Here is a 20,519-nt window from a genome sequence, read left to right as displayed (position 1 = left end):
AAAGTTGAAAGAATAGCTGTTTGTTTTGACACAGTTTTTCCTCAGGACATTTTCAACACTAAATTCAGATCATAAAGACATTTTTAAATGCCATTTAAAGAAGACAGTAAGGTGGCAGATGCAACATTTGATTTGTACACTTTTCAGTTTGTTTATGCAACACTGTAGCATGCACAGAAGAGCACCAGACAAGTGCGGAACAATGTGGAGGGACATTAGGGAGAGCGATTGCATCACAGTCGATGGAAACTATGCCTGTGTCTCTGTGTGCTTTTCGGAATGCCACTTAGATCTATTCGGTCCCTCTTTTGGTCCCCTTTAAAAAGAAGAAATGCATCTATTTTGTCCACTTTCGTCTTCATGCTGCATGTCATTTTGACCTCTGCTGACACCAACATGCATCTTGGTTCTCTGTCATAGTCACTGTACTTTGGTGCATAATTATTAAGGACATATAAAGAGCAAACCTTGGAGAGGTGATCAAAGTTGGACATTTTTTCATGGAAAAGAAATATGTATTAATCTGGATGGATCTATCTATCTATCATCTATCTATCTATCTATCTATCTATCTATCTATCTATCATCTATCACCTATCATCTATCATCTATCTATCATCTATCCTTTTAAAGAATAATATGTCACTAACAAGTCAGCCTTCTTTCTAAAATGCTAACCTTGTTCAACATTCAAAAATTAATTAATATAATCCATTATATTAACAGTCTAAAGAAAAAAAATCCCACATGATTATATCAGTAAATAAAAAAAAAGCAGGGGCGCCTGGGTGGCTCAGTCGGTTGGGCGGCTGCCTTCAGCTCGGGTCATGATCCCAGGGTCCTGGGATCGAGCCCCGCATCAGGCTCCCTGCTCCACGGGAAGCCTGCTCCTCCCTCTCCCACTCCCCCTGCTTGTGTTCCCTCTCTCCTGTCTCTCTCTCTGTCAGATAAATAAAATCTTTAAAAAAACCAAAAAACAACGACAAAAAGCAAATTATCCCCATTCTTTTTTATTTTTTAAAGATTTTATTTTTTATTTGAGACAGAGAGAATGAGAGACAGAGAGCATGAGAGGGGGGAGGGTTAGAGGGAGAAGCAGACTCCCTGCCGAGCAGGGAGCCCGATGCGGGACTCGATCCCGGGACTCCAGGATCATGACCTGAGCCGAAGGCAGTCGCTCAACCGACTGAGCCACCCAGGCGCCCAAATTATCCCCATTCTTAAAGCCTCTCAGTGGCTTCTGATTGCTCTTAGAATCAAGAGTACATCCTGTCAAGTGTCCTGCAAGTCTGTGTCTGAATTATCTTCCTATAGTCTCTCTGGCAGTACTCTTCCCCACCTGTCATACCAGCCATGATGGCTTTCCTCGGGTACGTGGAATATACTAAGCTCTTTTGTACCTCAGGTTATTCTCAAAGTTGTTTTTGCTTTGAAAGTTCCTCTCCACCTTTTTGCTTCTTCCCTTCTCTAGATTTATTTGTGTATAATTTAATCAGGGAGACTTTCCTGGAAAGGCCAATTTAAGTGAATTCTCACTGTTACAGCTCTTCATTTGAATTCATATTTATGACTGTACTCACACAGTAATTTGAAGCTTATATACACATTTGTCTATGTTTACTTCTCACCTCTGCCATCTAATTCATCATAGGTATTAGTAAATATTTATTGTCTGAATGACTGACTGAATGAGTTGCTTCATAATGACTTCAACATTAGAACATGTTATTAGTGGCTATGTCATCATGTATCAGGCAGAACAAACATTTGAGAGAAAGTATATACTAAAAGTACATAGAATTGAATCAGCTTATTTTGCATTTAAACAGACCTGTTATTTTCATTTCAATGCTATATTAAATATTTTTATTAATTTTTGTTGCTTCTTTATGAAATGAACACTTATTGAGTTCCTGATATGTGCCAGGCACAAGGGACACAGTAATAAATAATATCGACAAAATTTCCCAAATCTCTGAAACATAGAGGTTTATGGGTCTTTTTGTTGTTTGTTTGTTTTACGAAAGAGAATACAATGAATGAAACAAATAGCAGTCCATAGTCTTCCTTCCCAGATAATTCCAGTTAATATAAGAGAGTACTGTTTAGTTACAAGAGTTAAACCATTTAGAAAGGAATGAAATGAAAAATGAGAGCATCAATCCTCTCTGCAACTCTGTTTAGCTCCCTAAAGGTGACCATTGTTTTCATTTCTTTTGACTTTCTGGAAATAAATTTAAAAAAAATGTATACAAATCCTCAGAGGAAAGGAATGATAGTTATTCACCTCTGTTTTCCACTGAAATCATGTCATGTAAATTTTCCACATTAGCATATGAATATCTACCTCAATTTTTTGGCAATACAACATTGTGGCTAAACCGTAATTAACATAACTAACCTCCTATTGAGAAATTCTAATTGTCTCTATTTTTCATTATAAAATTATTTTGGAAAATATGTAATACGTTGTAATAAATATTTTGTCAGTGGGGAGTGTCATAGAATGAGACTTAGTTCATTCTAGAAGAAAAATGATAGATACTATAATATTAAATATTATTCTGGCCATTCCATAAGAGGCCAGTAATTCATTAACTACAACTTCCCTATGTATTAAAGGACCAGAAGTCAGTTATAAGATAAGAAATGAGTAGTTACTGAATTGCACTTGGAAAGTCATCAGTTTTTAACTATTTTCTCCTTCTTTAGAGCACAAATAAAAGCTTTTCCATAAGAATGCCCCTTAAAAAAACAGAAGTCAGCCTTCCAAAAATATACATATATATATATATAGCAAAAATTTCCTGTCCTATGTTTTGTTTTCTTTTGCTTTAAAGTGGTCTAGGAGTAATGCAATTTCTTTTGACTTATAAGGTGGGGTAAGACTTGGAATTTTCCATTGGCACATCTCTGATGATATCTACACTTCTTATGGAGGGCAGTAGATATAAAGCATAGTAGTCCCTTTGCTAAAGGTAGCATTCTGTGCTTTCAAGTAGCTGTGAGAAACCAAGACGGTCCAGGAAATTCATCACACATAAGCCCATTGACAATGAAATGAGAGCATTCATCTGAAACAACCCACCAGATGCTTTCATGATATCCTGTCATTATGGTTCACTTCATTCTGTCAAAGCCTTTCTGACAGTATGGTTGTTTTGTCTTGTAACTGTCAAAGATACTTTTGTATTGGTAGGCCCAGCAGGGATCATTTTTGGGTTTCTTTCCTTTTTTTCTCAAAGTCACATGATCACACAGATGTAGTGAAACACTGCAATCAATAAATCAGCATAAGATACTGATGAGGAAGACACATGTATGAGCTAACTTATTTTGGTGTTTAAAAAAATGTGATGGGAGACAAGGTATACACAAGAAATATTTGGTTTGTTTCTAACAAATTGTTGCTGACTCTGTTTAATCTCTGCTTTTTCATGGGGTTAGGTACGTATTTTTCTTTTTCCTTTTAACTAGACACTTTGTGACTAAATGTATTGTGTTTGTTCCTTAAACCTGCAGTATTTCTGACTGAACATCTCTCTAAGGTAATGTTCTCCAAAGCTGAAAACTTTAAAGTTCAAATATCAATTTGTGGACATAGCTGAACCAACCACAGGACCTACGCTGTGAAAGAAAAGGATCCAACAGACTTAAATATCAGTAAGACAGCAGTGCAACAGGATGTGACTTGGAACAATTTTGGCTCAGAATATGTTAGAAAGTTTCTTTCTCAAAAATAAGATTCACTCTCTCAAGAGTTAGATTTTTAGAAACTTTTTAATTTGAAAGAGTTTACATTCAAAAGAAGTCGCAAAAATGGAAGCGTTCACATATACCTCTCACCCAGCTTCCCCCAGGAATAACATTGTACAAAACAATACATTTTCAAAAGCAGAAATCTGCTATTGGCTCAACGCTAACATATATAGTCACCCACTTCTTCCAGTCCTACCCCTTGGCAGCTATGGAATTATCTCCATCAATATGACTTAATTTCAAGAATGTTATAAGAAATAAATGATAAAGTATATAAACCATTTTAACAGGTTTACAGAGATAGAATTCACATGTCATAAAGTCTACCCATTTAGAGTACATAATTCAGAGCCTTTTAGTATATTCACAGGGTTGTATAGCCATAACTTTAAAATATTTTCATCTCAAAAAGAAACTCCATATCCATTAGCAATTACTCTCCATTCCTCCACCCCCAAAGGCTCGCAGCATTAGACAATCCAGAATCTACTTTCTGCTTTCTGTCCCTACAGATATTTCTACTCTAGATATTTCATATTGATGGAATCATACAATATGTGGTCTTTTGTTACTGACCTCTCACTTAACATACTGGCATCAAAGTCCACCCATATTTTAACATGCTGCACAATTTTATTCCTCTTTTCCTTCTAAATAATATTCCATTTTGTGGATATGCAAATATTCATTTACAATCTTTGACTATTACGAATAGTACTGCTATGAACAATTGTTTTCACATTTGTGTGTGGATGAATGTTGCCTATCTGTTGAATCATATGGTAAGTCTATATTTTCATATGGGCAGACCACATATCGCTCAGTGGGTTTTGAATAGAGATGTTTTTATTCTTTTTTTATAAATACCCAGGAATGTAATTGCTGGGTCATATAGTATACATTTAACTCTGTAAGAAATTGTCAGACTGTTTCCAGAATGGTTATAATGATTTCACATTATCGCAAGCAAAGCATAGAGATCCTATGGCCCAATATCCTTGTGAGAACTTTGTATTGTCAGTGTATAAATATTTTTACATTTTAGCCATTCTTAGAAGAGTGAGTGCTACCTATTTGTGGGTTTAATTTGCATGTCCCTAATGGATAATGACTTCAGCATCTTTCAGGTGCAATTTTCTATTGCATATTCTCTTCCCTATTGTGTCTTTCAAGTCTTTTGCTCACATTCTGTGTTGTGTTCTTATTGTAACATTTAGAAAATTTTTCATGTATTATGGAAATAAGTCCTTTGTCAGACTGTGATTTGTTAATATTCTTTCCCCAGCCTTTTCGTCCTCCTAACAAGGTCTTCCACGGGGCAGAAAATTTTCATTTTGATGAAGCCCAATTTAATGATTATGTTTTCAATGGACTGTGTTCTTGGTGCAGATGTCTAGGAACTCTGCCTAATCTTTGGTCCCACTGATTTGCAAAGTTATAGTATGCATTTTACATTTTGATCTATGAGTCACCTTTTAAAATAACATGTGAAGTTTAATGGGTTTTTTTGTTTGTTAGTTTTTGCCTATGGATGTCCATTTGTTCCATCATGATTATTTTAAATACCTTACTTCCCCACTGATTTGCTTCTGCCATTCCGTTCCTAACTCTTAACGTTGACTTTTACCTGAGTCTTGTGATCCTGGAAACAGCAAAGGTTAAGAAATCCCCTCAACCTTTGAAGTTAAATGTTTCCCCTGAGGTCAGCCTAATTTTTAGGATGACACCTGAGGAGGGCTGGTGTACTAGCCTAGGATGAATAGGCCAAAGCCCAAGAAAATCTTAACCAAAGTTTGGTTCAAAAGCATTTGTTTCCATCGATTAGTGAGGACAAACAGTTCAGCTAATCATTTGTAAGTTAAAGAATGGGAATTTGGAGTTTTCTGTTTCTAACCTTGCCAGAGGTAAGCAGGGTAGTCTCCCTAAGACTTCCCTGACTCATATGGCAGAGGATGTTACCTCTAGCAAAGCTGCTGCTACACTGTGTATCAACCACCTTCCATAGATATGTAGATATCATTAGAGATGTGTCTAGAAAATTCTAACCCAAACTGTTAGTCAAAAGAAATTGCCATTTCTCCTATACTAGTTTAACAAAACATATAGAACAAATTTTTCATTATACACATGCATATTATTGGGATATTCCTTCTTTTTCTTCTTCTTCTTCTTCTTCTTCTTCTTCTTCTTCTTCTTCTTCTTCTTCTTCTTCTTCTTCTTCTTCTTCTTCTTTTTTTGGAAGGGGAATTCCAGTGGAAAAGCTTTAAAGAAAGAGAAACTATCTCCACTCCAAAAAAAGAAAAAAATAGATAAAAATTGATTACTTTACATGTATGATTCAGTGACTACTTATTGCTTATATGAAGACTTACCTTCTGGTCCTTTAATCTATAGGGAAGTCATAGTTACCAAACTACTGGGCTATGCTTATGGGATGTCCATAGGATCAAAATAATTTTAATATTACCTATTATAATTATATCTATTCTTTTTCTTCTGGAATGAACTAAATATTCTATGATATTCTTCACTACTAAAATATTTATTACAACATATTACATATGTTATAATAAGTTTGTATAAAAATTTGTATAAAAATAATTTGTTAGAAAATATACACAATCGGAGTTACTCTATAGCTAGTTATATTAAGTATGATATAGCCATAAAAATGAGCTAGATATGCATGTGCTGTTATGGAAAATTTACATGCCATGATTTCAGTGAAAAACAGAGGTGAATAGCTATCATCCCTTTTTCCTATGTGAACACGAATACATGTTCTGTTTTCATTTTTTTTCCAGAAAGAAATACAAGGAAGAAAGACATATAGGAGTATGTAAAGCAAGTAAGTGAGATTATCTATTGAGAAATAATGTTGTAGAAGTGGAGAAATGCTCAGCACCATGCCAGATAAAGAATAAGAAACCAGAAAGAGAATTGGGCAAAAATCGACCCACAAGGGGAATAGGAACACTGAGAACATGTGAAATATATGGTATCATAATCCAAGATTAATGAGTTTTTCAAGGAGAATAGTCTGAGAGGTTCTAGACTATGAGGGAATACAGTGTTCATTGAACTTAAGCACAGAGAGATCACTGGAGTTATTGGATAAATAACATCCTAGGGAATAAAATTGTAGTAAATTGGAGGGAGATTCAGAGAGGAGGGGTGGAAAGTGTCAGCGAAACTTTTGAAAACCTGGTTGTAAAAGAATATAACATGGACTGGTAGGACAGGAGTTGGAGGGAGATGTAAAGTCAAAGGGGTTTATTTGCTTTAATGAGACGTTCCAGAAAACAGTGGCTCATTTAAGGGAAAGAAATCAGGAGAGAAAAAGAGGTTCATTAGATCAGATAGAAACTGAGTGCCGAAGTTGAAGAGATATGGTTCTGTGGTAGACAGAATAATGTAGGCAGAATAATGGCTCCCTGCAATATCCACATTCTAATCTAGAACCTATGAATCTGTTTCTCAAATGACTGTGCTGATGTAATCAAGTAAAGGATCTTCGGGATGGGGAGATTATCCTGGATTATTCAGGTAGATCCAATGTTGATCAAAGATCCAATGTAGATCCAAGATCACAGAGGTCCTTAAAACTGAAAAAAAGAGGCAGGAGTGACAGAGTCAGAGGAGAAGATATGAAGGCAGAAGCAGAAGTTGAAGTGATTGCTAGCTTTGAAGATGAAAGAGGCCAAGAGCCTTGGGATGGCAGGTGCCTGTAGGAGGTGGGATAAGCAAAGAAATGGATTGTCCCCTAGAGCCTCCAAAAAGAACGTAGTCCTGACGAAACATTGGCAGTAGCCTCCTGAGACCCATTTTGGATTTCTGCTCATCCCAAATCATAAGTCAATAAATTCATGCTGTTTTAAGCCACTGAATCTGTGTAATTTATTTCAGCAGCAATAGGAAGCTAACATAGCTTTTTTTTTTTTTTTTTAAGATTTTATTTATTTATTCATGAGAGACAGAGAGAGAGAAAGAGAGGCAGAGGGAGAAGCAGGCTCCCAAGGAGCAGGGAGCCCGATGCGGGACTCGATCCCAGGACCCTGAGATCATGACCTGAGCCGAAGGCAGACGCTTAACCATCTGAGCCACCCAGGCGCCCCATAGCTTTTATCTAGTCAATCTCCCTTAAAGATTTCACATCTGAAATGTGTTTATGGTGGCAAGAGAGAATTTTTACTGATTTATTGACTTATTTATTCATAAAAACATCTCATTAAAAGTGTGGACTTGATTCTTATTGGCAAAATTGCTTTTTCTAACATTTAAAGACAACATTTAATTATCTAAGTAATTAAAGTATTTCATAGTCAGACCAACAATAGCCAATATAAGCTCATACCTTTTCATGTCTCTAATATAGCATTTAAATATCACAAACAAAGTTATATTTATTTCTTTTCTTTTCTTTACCTCTCCAAATTAATTACCAAAACAAAATCTTGAGAAATTCCTGACAATACAGAATTATGAGAAAATTCCCAGGAGTGACACTTGATAAGATTCGGTGGCATATCAGGCATCATGGGTGATCTCCGGGATTTAGTGTTTGGTGAGCCACCATGTTTTATCCTTTTGGCTTACAGGTAACATTGATGAAACTCCTCCTAACAGCAAATAACATATATATAAAAAGGAGCAGTCCTGGTTTTCTCTGGTCTGTAGCCTTTCCTGACACTAATACTGTACCTACCTCATTTGAGTTTCCACATACTGTACCTACCACTGTTATAGAAATTTTATAATGTATAAGTTATTAATTTACATTATTTTTTACTGATAAAATGAATTAATGGTAAGAGTATTGCATAATTAGTTTTTGTATATCTAGCTCTAGTCACAGTACCTGATATATAATAGACACTTCATAGAACATCAACCTGAATATAGGACAATGATTTCTGTGAGACTTCACTATGATTTGTACAATTGAGCTTGAGCTTGGTATGAATAGAATCCCTAAAGTTATGGCAATGGAAACAAGGGAAAAGCTGTCACTTTTCTAATCTGTGTAAACTCGGGTGAAGTTAGTAAGTCCCTCTCTGGCTGTTTTCACATCTGAAAGATGAAGATAATAACAGTACCTATTTTGTCTTGTTATTTTCAATATTACATAAGGCATTGCATATAAAACTCTTAACACAGTGCCTAACATAGTTTATCTTCAAAAAAGTTCAGCAAAATTATAACCATCCTGCAGAATCATAACCCCATAGATAGCAAATATTGATATTATTATATGTTTATTTTCTCAAATGAGATACTAAAGAACAAAGTAAGCTATGTTGCCTATCTCTTTTTATATTAGATACTTAGTTGAAAGCAACAAATAAACTATGAATAATTTAACTTGAAGAGGAATGTATTAATAGGATATTAACTGATTCACAAAGCCTCTAGGAAATCTATCAAACAAAATTTGGAGGCTGCATGGGGAGGAACAACGCTCAAAATCAAGCCAGTGTAAACAGTGCTGCTGGGGACATAACTTGTCTCTCAAACGCACTCCACCAATAGTGGACGATGCAGTCGGTCTGTTCTTACTGTTTCCTTTAGAACCTGGAGGTGCCAGCTGCCACAGTGCCACCCATTGCAAGAAGAGGTTCTGCTCGGTCCACCTTGTTTATGATTCAAATTAAGAGGTCAGCATGTCTAGTTGGAGAATCCCAGGCATGTATCCTCTCCTGTCTGCAAGAGAGCCTGAGAAAATGAAACTTAGGTATTTTTGGTTTCCATGGGGGAGATGAAGCTGTTCCTACAATGTAATTCCACAACCAAATCCTACCTACACCTACTAGAAAGGTAATTTTAAGACCGAATAGCAAAAGAAAATGTAAAAAGTCCTCTATGTCTTAACATGTGCTGATATGTAGAATTCATGGGATTTCAAGGAAAGAAAAATTAAGTTTAAAAATACACTATCTTGAGTTTAATCACATATCAGATTTCCTTTAAAGACTTTTTTTTTTTTTGCCTGTAGACCAGCCCTCACCTTCCCCCAAGCCAAAATGGTTTTATCCCCTTCGCAACTCTGTTACAAGTGTTTACAATCTCGCTTTTTCCTGCTCTTGAATTGGACTCTGGATGCAGCATCGTGAATGATGGCAGAGACAGAAGTGCGGCGATTGCTGGGCTATCTGTGTCAGGTGAGCAGCACAGACGTGCACTTCAACTCAGACGTGGTCTCCAATTCTCACAGGGATTTCTTAAGGCAATTCGATGTTTGGATTATGGTTATTGTATTCTCTTCTTTGTTCTATATTTAAATTATCCCTAGATTTCACTCAGAACACAACCAAATCCTACCTACACCTACTAAAGAAAATGCATGGAGCTTCTACAAACACACGAGGCAATTTGAACAAAGCCTCCACTGCTACAACTTTTTAAAGCAATACTTTAAACTTTATCACTTGCCTTTTGTATTTCCCAGGAGAATCTTCTTCAATGTTGTTCCAAAGAAATAATGTTTCTGGGTTGAACATGGTGAATGTGTAACTAGAATAGATGTGAAATTTTTGACAAAAAGGATTTCTCAAGAGTGTTTCACAAGTAATATAATGAATTCTCACTATAGTCTCCATAAAAAGGCAAGTTTTTTATTGTGGTAAGGTATTTTAATTCACTAGAGTTAGAATAATCAGAAAAGGCACCATATTTAAATATGTATGATTATGTGTGTATATAAATATTCATATTTGTACGGTTTATTAGTTATACCCTATGTCAGTAAGCCCAGGGGTACAGTAATATAATTTAAAATACACACTCCACATTACAATGTTTAAAACATTTAAAGTCATTATGAAATATATGGTAACTAGTAATGTTAATATATCTTTCTCTTGCCGTAGTTCTGTGCTAATATATATGTAAGATATAAAAAATATTTTGTTAAATATATTAAATATATTCTTATATGAGAAGAAAAATTCTTTCAATCTCATAAATATCAAGAACATATCAGATGGTCAATGAATGACAGATTAAATTCACTTCTAGTGAGTTAAAATTTAAAGCAGAGATTTAAAAATTCTTGTACAATATCCCGGCCAGAAACAAAAATAAGTCATGAATCTACAGGGCAAGAAAGCGGTAGAGCCAGTAATTCTTGAAGAGAATATGGCAATTTCTGATGGCTTAAAATACAAATTCAAGGAGCTATTATAGGAGACAAGAGACAAATCAAAATCCCTGAGGTGAGAAATTACACTGAAAAAACCCTGTTTAGTGTAAAGGCCTCTGATGGGTAGCAGATTCAGTGGATAAAACAGGAAACATCAGGAATTCATATCAGTGCTGAACATTTAGTATATATCAGTTTTGGGTTGGTGGTGCCTCTTAGCTCCTAGAAGTAGCCAAAAAAAAGGGGGGGGGGAGTGTGAAAGAGAGTGTGTACACATACAATACAGAGACAGAGAGACAGTAAGAGATAAAGACAGAGAGACAGAGACAGAGAGAAGAGACCCATTCAGAAGAAAAACACCTAATATCTAAGCCTCAAAGATTTATTACTGATCTCAAATGAAATCTCTAAATATGACATGAAAGAGGCCACAGTTATTTTGATTCATCAGAAAAATTATCACAGATATAGACGTCTAATGACTAGCATATATAATATATAAAACAAATATATTTGATATACTTAAAGAAATAAAATTGACTGAAAATATAATGAAATAAAAGAGAATATAATTTGTAACAATAAATTGAAATAAAGAGAAACTTGAGTAAAAATTATAATAGAAATTAAAGAACTATATAACTGAAGAGATAATTGAAAAAAACTGAAAAAATATACAAATAGTTTGAAGAAATTACACAGGAAATGCTCTGTAGAAGAGAGAGGGCACATTTTAGAGATAGTCAAAAAGATACATCATATAATGTGAGAAGGTCCAGCACATATAATATCAAAACATCAGAAAGAAACAGAACGGGGAGGACAACATAAAGGAATTGGAAGATGTGACTCACAGTTTTTCAGTTTAAATATACCAATTTACGTATTTAGGAAGCCTAGTAAGTCCCAGCCAAAATGAATGAAAATAAGTTATAGATAGATATAGAGATAGATATAGATATAGATATAGATAGATATAGATACACGTGTATGTGTGTGTGTGTGTGCGTGTGTGTTTTAAGTAACTGACACACATGATTTTGCAGGCTGGCAAGTCTGAAATCTGCAGGGTAAGCCCACAGGTTGAAAATTCAGGCAGAAGCTGTTGCCACAGTCTCGAGGCAGAATTTCTTTTCTGATAAAACTCAAGTTTTCACTCTCAAGGCCCCAAATGGATGAGGCCTACCTATCTTATCGAGGGTCATCTCCTTTACTTAAGGCCAATTTACATAAACCACACCTACAAAATAGAAAAACAATAGAGGAAATCAAGAACAAAAATTTTAAAATAACAACTGAATTGACAAGTCTTTAGCAAGAGAGACCAAGAGAAAAAAAAAAAGAGAGAGAGAGAGAGAACACTCAAATTATTAAAATCAGCAGTGAAAAAGGAGAAATTAGAGCTAAATTCACAGAAATTAAAATCATAAGGGAATACTCTGCACAACTGTATGTCAACAAATTATGTAACATAAATGAAATGGACACACCCCTAAAAAGATATAAACTACAAAACTGACTCAGAAGAAATAGAAAATCTGAATAGATCCTGAGTGGTATCATTTACCCTTCTGAGGAGAAAAGACCTAGCTGGTTAAGGAAGTGAACTGTGGCCATTTAGGTGGGAAATTCTGGAGTTTCAGGGGCCTTGAACATGGTCTATGGAGGGAGTAATAGCTCTAGTGGGCATATTTCTTTGCTGTCCAGGACTCCTGGCCTGGGCACAGAGATGTGGACAGAGAAGGGCAATAGTTCAGTCCTCTGAACCACTAGTTCCTCTCCTTTGTCTCTTAAGACAGTAAGTTCTTCCACCAATTACTTCTGTAATATTTGGCAAGTCTTGTGATTTTGGGCTGTAGGATGGAGATAATACTTCATTGAATATGAGAATTGAAAGGAATCAGAGATTAGAGAAAAAATGTTCCACATTGCCTGATACATGGAGCAAAGAGTTTTACCTTTCTTCTTCCTTTCACTATTGCCTTCATTTCTCCTGGAATCTTAGATTGCTCATTTATATAAGAAGACTGATATTATTGCTTAATTCTCAGGACTGATATAATGAAATACATCAAGTAAAATATGAAAATGAAACAATAAGAAATAAATAAGTGGCATAAATGACAGTCAATACATAGACACAGAAATTGAAGATAAAAACTTCCATTTGGGAGAAACGTAAGTAGAATTCATAACTATTTGGAATTTTCTGCTAGGACCATCCTCATACTTATTTTTTCATACAAAATTTTCAACATTAATTGCTCTAGAAATTCATTCTTGCTTTAGTTTTAGCAAAACCTGATAATATACAAACCCCATTTGGAAACCTTGCCAAAGATTTATCATATAATTTCCAATAATATGTGTCAGAGAGATTTCTATTGGTGCCAGTTCTCAGATGTTCTGCTTTTCTCTTGGCCAGCATAAGCAGATGGCATCTTGCAAAGAAGTTGGCCTGGAGATGTAATTGGAGAAGAAACTCTACGTGCTTGTAATTTGAAAGTTATCTGGATTATGATGAAACAGGAGTCGTGGTGGGATTTTGAAGTTTAGTAGGAGTCATCAGAAGAATGAAATATTCTCCTGAAATGAGTCCTGAATAGTCTCTCTTATCCAGTTATGCTACCCTCCCTACATGCATATGTAGCAATATGAAACCCTCTGATGTTTTCCAGCAGCTTTATTCAATTATCACTTCTGCTGCTGTACTCACCACACCCCCCAACAGCATCAGTGAAAGTACAAATCCATCATGAAGCAGTGTAACCTTGAGAATAATCTAGAAAGTTTAGTAAAATTAGACTCAGGAGAACCTTTCAGATAATGATGTTTAACTGACACTTGGCATAAAGTAAAATAAAGTTACTGAATTTTGCATTGTTAATTTGAGAAAGTATAATATTAACTTTTGGAATGGTTAGTACATGCGATATGAAACTTATTTAGTTGTATCAATAAATTTAATGAGGAAAGTTGACTCTCCCCTTCCTTAATGTTGCTATATCATAAGAACATGTTCTAAAATAGTAAGGGCATAGGGCCATGGCTTCCTTATTTTACAAGAAATATGTCTAACATATAATTCATTATTTTATGTGAAGAGAAGTTCCATTGAGAGATAATTCAACAAATGATTATTTGTATTTTTGAGAATAATCACTTAAAATTGAAGCTTAATGTTAAATTTAATAGACAAATCTACAGTACTCTGTTAAAAAGTTACTTTTTTTTTATATTCTTAAGAAACACATAAAAGGAAAACTATAAAAGAATGAAAAGTATTCTATTATTTCTACAAAGTTCAAATTAAAACTTTATGTCTTAAAAACTCAAGTGACCATCAAGGTATAAGTATATAATTATATGATGGCTTAACTATATTTTTTCTTCTATACTACATAAACAGAAACTTTAAAATATTCCTCAAATAGGGTTATATTTATGCATTCCCTATCATTTTTATATACATCATATTATCCATGCATGTATATTACATATATATTATATATATTATTATATATACTTAAGGCTTTAAAGAGGTATAAGGACTCTCAAGTATATAGGGTATTATATAGCCTACTATCAAAAGAGGGACCAAGGCATAAAACTTTGGTCTTCTTGTTTTAACAAGTTACTATACATATCAGTAGATATCTATTGAGACCTAGAAATCTCAGAGAGGATTGGGGAGCAAAGAGGAGTCTCCTAAAAGACCCAAAAAGCTGATAGCCAGGTTAAAGCAGAATGAGATCTCCCATAGGTAAGAAAGTAAATAGATGGATGGTAAGTAAAAATAATTCTTCACATTTTTTTCCCTGCAAGATCTGCTACCAGAAGGTCCTGATCTTATTGTCAAATTGTGTAAAGCCAAGGGTGAAGTGAATATTGCTAAAGCAAGAACAAAATTCAGCCTCAGTTTATGTTGACTTGTGCCATCAGGCTAAATCATTAGTTAATATCAATAATTAATATTGTTTATTTCAACCTTTACTTTTCTTTTACACACACTGTCCAGCTTACAATAAACAATTAGAAGACACATAAAGAAGCAATAAAATATAACCCATTGTCGAGAAAAGGAGATTGTCCGGGGGAGGAGCAAGATGGCAGAGGAGTAGGAGACCTAAATTTCATCTGGTCCCAGGAACTCAGCTAGATAGTTATCAAACCATTCAGAATACCTACAAACTCAACAGGAGATCAAAGAAAAGAATAGCAGCAATTCTATGAACAGAAAAGCAACCACTTTCTGGAAGGTAGGACGGGTGGAGAAGTGAATCCCAGGCAATTTTTGGGAAGATAGACCACGGGGGGAAGGGAGACTCTGACAGCAGGCTACCAGCAAGTGATAGAGCAGTGGATCACTAAATCAGAACTTTCAGAAGTCTGCTCCACTGAGGGATGTGATTCCAGTGGTTAAGCATGGGGTGGAACCCTCACTGGGACAGGGTGGTCTCAGGACCCTCGGGGTCACAGAAAGACTAGGGGTGACTGAGTGTGGCAGAGCTCCCAGGTATCAGAGTGGGGAAGCTAGCTGCAGAGATGGAGCCAAGGAGTGAGCTCTCAGCTTGGGGTTGCCATAAACCATGATCCGAGGCATAGTTGGGCCACTGCTCTTCCAGCGGGACCCAACAAACAGAAGATCCAGGCAGACTCCCCTTCTTCTCCCAGGAGGAGTGGCATGGGAGCACACCGCAGTTATCTGCTGGGTTTGGAGACTCCATACGGGGTCGTGTGCCTGAGATAGAAATGCTCAGTCACAGGCCGGGTGAGCACAGAGTGCAGCCAGAGACCAGAAGACAGGAGAGACTGATTGCTTTTCTCTGAGGGCTCACTGAGGAGTGGGGGCCCAAGCTCCTCTGGGACCAGAGAGTGGGAGACCGTCATTTTCACTCTCGTCCTCCAAAGCTATATGGAAAGCTTTCAGGGAACCAGAACTACCAAGCAAACACAAGCAGATTACTTAGCCTGGCCCCTGGCAAGGGCAGTGCAATTCCGCCTCAGGCTAAGACATTTGAGAATCACTGCAACAGGCCCCTCCCCCAGAAGATCAGCAAGAACATCCAGCCAAGACCAAGTTTACCAGTCAATGAGAAATGCAAAACCCTAGCCCTAGGAGAATACAGCATGTAGAATTCATGGCTTTTTCCCCATGATTCTTTGGTCTTTCAAAGTTAATTTTTAAAATTTTCTTTATTTTTCTCTTTTTCTATTTTTTTAGTTGAATTTTTCTTCTTTCCGTTTTCAACCAAGATTTTATCAATTCCTTTTTAAAAATCTTTTTTAATTTTCATTTTTATTGTCATATTCTATCCCTTCATTGTATTTTACCTTATTTTTTGTATATAAATAAGTTTTTCTTTCTTTAAAATTTTGGGATACAGTTTCTTCTAACAGACCAAAATATACCCTAAATCTAATATATGACTTTGTCTTAGTCTCCCACCTGATCACATTTGCCTTTTTAAAATTTTTTTTTGTTCTTTTTTCAACCAACTTCTTATCCTTTCTTAAAATTTTTGTTAATTTTCATCTTTAATATTCCATCCCTTCGTCATATTTACCCTTATTTTTGTATATATATAAGTTTTTCTTTCTTTAAAAATTTGGGAGGCAATTTCTTCTAACAGACCAAAATACACCCAAAATCTAGTGTGTGGCTCTGTTCTATTCACCAGCTTAATCATATTCTTTTTTTTTCCTTTCTTGTCCCCTCACCCCACCCCCCACTCTCAGGTCTCTTCTGATTTGTTTAGTGTACATTTTTCTGGGTTTGTTGTTACCCAGTTAGAATTTTGTTCTATCATTCATCTATTTTCCTCTGGACAAAAATCACCTAAAAAAAAAGAACAAGAGGCAGTACCGACTGCCAGGGACCTAATCAATATAGACATTGGTAAGATTTCGGAACAAGGGTTCAGAATGATGATTATAAAGATACTAGCTGGGCTTGAAAAAAGCATAGAAGATACTAGAGAAACCCTTTCTGGAGAAATAAAAGAACTAAAATCTCAAGTTGAAATCAAAAAGGCTATTAATGAGGTGCAATAAAAAATGGAGGCTCTAACTGCTAGGATAAATGAGGCAGAAGAGAGAATAAGACCAAATAATGGAGAATAAAGAAGCTGAGAAAAAGAGAAAAAAACAACTACTGGATCAAAATGGGAGAATTTGAGACCTAAGTGATACCTTAAGATGAAACAATATTAGAATAACTGGGATCCCAGAAGAAGAAGAGAGAGAGGGGCAGAAGGTATATTGGAGCAAATTATAGCAGAGAACTTTCCTAATTTGGGGAGGGAAACAGGCATCAAAATCCAGGAGGCTCAGAGAACCCCCTTCAAAATCAATACATATAGGTCAACACCCTGACATCTAATAGTAAAACTCACAAGTCTCGGAGACAAAGAGAAAATCCTGAAAATAGCTCAGGACAAGAGGTCTGTAACCTACAATAAGAGAAACATTAGATTGGCAACAGACCTATCCACAGAGACCTGGCAAGCCAGAAAGGACTGGCATGATATATTCAGAGCACTAAATGAGAAAAATATATAGCCAAGAATACTATATCCTGCTAAGCTGTCATTGAAAATAGAAGGAGAGATTAAAAAGCTTCTAGGACAAACAAAAACTAAAGGAATTTGCAAACACCAAACCAGCCCTACAAGAAATATTGAAAGGGGTCCTCTAAGCAAAGAAAGAGGCTAAAACTAACATAGACAAGAAAGGAAGAGAGACTATATACAGTAACAATCACCTTACAAGCAATACAGTGGCACTGAATTCTTATCTTTCAATAGTTACCCTGAATGTAAATGGCCTGAATGTCCCAATCAAATCACAGGGTATCAGATTGGATAAAAAAACAAGACCCATCGATATGCTGTTTGCAAGAGACTCATTTTAGACCCAAAACACCTCCAGATTGAAAGTGAGGGGGTGGAAAACCATTTACCATGCTAATGGACATCAAAAGAAAGCTGGAGTGGCAATCCTTATATCAGACAAATTAGATTTTAAACCAAAGACAATAATAAGAAATGAGGAAGGACACTACATCATACTTAAAGGGTCTATCCAACAAAGAGATCTAACAATTGTAAATATTTATGCCCCTAACTTGGGAGCAACCAATTATATAAGCCAATTAATAACAAAAGCAAAGAAACATATTTACAATAATACAATAATAGGGGACTTTAACACCCTCCTCACTGAAATGGACAGATCATCTAAGCAAAAGTTCAACAAGGAAATAAAGGCTTCAAGTTATATACTGGACTAGAAGGACTTCACAGATATATTCAGAACATTCCATCCCAAAAGCAACAGAATACACATTCTTCCCTAGGGCACATGGAACATTCTCCAGAATAGATCACATCCTGGGTCACAAATCAGGTCTCAACCGGTACCAAAAGATTGGGATCATTCCTTGCATATTTTTGGACCACAATGCTTTTAAACTAGAACTCAATCACAAGAGGAAAGTTGGAAAAAACTCAAATACATGGAGGCTTAAGAGCATCCTATTAAAGAATGAATGTGTCAACCAGGAAATTAAAGAAGAATTTAAAAAAATTCATGGAAACATATGAAAATGAAAAAACAACTGTTCAAAATCTTTGGGATGGAGCAAAGGTGGTCCTAAGAGGAAAGTATATAGCAATACAAAACTTTCTCAAGAAACAAGAAAGGTCTCAAATACATAACCTAACCCTACACCTAAAGGAGCTAGAGAAAGAATAGCCAATAAAGTCTAAACCCAGCAGGAGAAGAGAAATAATAAAGATCAGAGCAGAAATCAATGAAATAGAAACCAAAAGAACAGTAGAACAGATCAATGAAACTAGGAGCTGGTTCTTTGAAAGAATTAATAAGATTGATAAACCCCTGGCCAGACTTATTATAAAGAGAAGAGAAAGGACCCAAATAAATAAAAACATGAATAAAAGAGGAGAGATCACAACCAACACCAAAGAAATACAAACAATTATAAGAACATATCATGAGCAACTATATGCCAGGAAATTAGACAATCTGGAAGAAATGGATGCATTCCTAGAAACATATAAACTACCAAAACTGAACCAGGAAGAAATAGAAAACCTGAACAGACCCATAACCACTAAGGAAATTGAAGCAGTCATCAAAAATCTCCCAACAAACGAGAGCCCAGGGCCAGATGGCTCCCCAGGGGAATTCTACCAAACATTTAAAGAAGAATTAATACCTATTCTTCTGAAACTGTTCCAAAAAATAGAAATGGAAGGAAAACTTCCAAACTCCTTTTATGAGGCCAGTATTACCTTGATCCCAAAACCAGACAAAGAAAGACCCAATTAAAAAGGAGAACTACAGACCAATATCCCTGATGAACATGGATGCAAAAATTCTCACCAAAATACTAGCCAATAGTATCCAACAGTACATGAAAAGGATTATTCACCATGACCAAGTGGGATTTATCCCTGGGCTACAAGGTTGGTTCAACATCTGCAAATCAATCAATGTGATGCAATACATTAATAAAAGAAAGAATAAGAACCATATGATCCTCTCAATAGATGCAGAAAAAGCATTTGACAAAGTGCAGCATCCTTTCTTGATTAAAACTCTTCAGTGGAGGGACAAAGGGTACATACCTCAATATCATAAAAGCCATCTATGAAAAACCTACAGCAAATATCATTCTCAATGGGGAAAAACTGAGAGCTTTTCCCCTAAGGTGAGGAACATGGCAGGGATATCCACTATCAGCACTGCTATTCAACATAGTATTGGAAATCCTAGCCTCAGCAATCAGACAACAAAAATAAATAAAAGGCATCCGAATCAGCAAAGAAGTCAAACTCTCCTCTTTGGAGATCATATGCTACTTTATGTGGCAAACCCAAAAGACTCCACACTAAAACTGCTAGAACTCATACAGGAATTCAGTAAGTGGCAGGAATTAAAATCAATGCACAGAAATCAGTGGCATTTCTATACACCAACAACAAGACAGAAGAAAGAGAAATTAAGGAGTTGATCCCATTTACAATTGCACCCAAAACCATAAGATACCTAGGAATAAATCTAACCAAAGAGGCAAAGAATCTGTACTCAGAAAACTATAAAATAGTCATGAAAGAAATAGAGGAAGACACAAAGAAATGGAAAAACGTTCCATGCTCATGGATTGGAAGAACAAATATTGTGAAAATGTCTATGCTACCTAGAGCCGTCTATTTGATGTAATCCCTATCAAAATACCATCCACTTTTTTCAAAGAAATGGAACAAATAATCCTAAAATTTGTATGAAACCAGAAAAGACCCCGAATAGCCAGAGGAATGTTGAAAAAGAAAAGCAAAGCTGGCAGCATCACAATTCTGGACTTCCAGCTCTATTACAAAGCTGTCATCATCAAGACGGTATGGTACTGGCACAAAAACAGACACATAGATCAATGGAACAGAATAGAGAGCCCAGAAATGGACCCTCAACTCTGTGGTCAACTAATTTTTGACAAAGCAGGAAAGAATGTCCAATGGAAAAAAAGACAGTCTCTTCAACAAATGATGTTGGGAAGATTGGACAGCCACATGCAGAAGAATGAAACTGGAGCATTTCC

This window comes from Mirounga angustirostris, unplaced genomic scaffold, assembly GCF_029215605.1.
Source record: "Mirounga angustirostris isolate CCGP_5_RB_7025 unplaced genomic scaffold, mMirAng1.0.hap1 SCAF_8, whole genome shotgun sequence".
Classification (NCBI taxonomy): Eukaryota; Metazoa; Chordata; class Mammalia; order Carnivora; family Phocidae; genus Mirounga; species Mirounga angustirostris.
The sequence above is the reverse complement of the archived record's forward strand: the minus strand, read 5'-3'. Positions refer to the sequence as shown.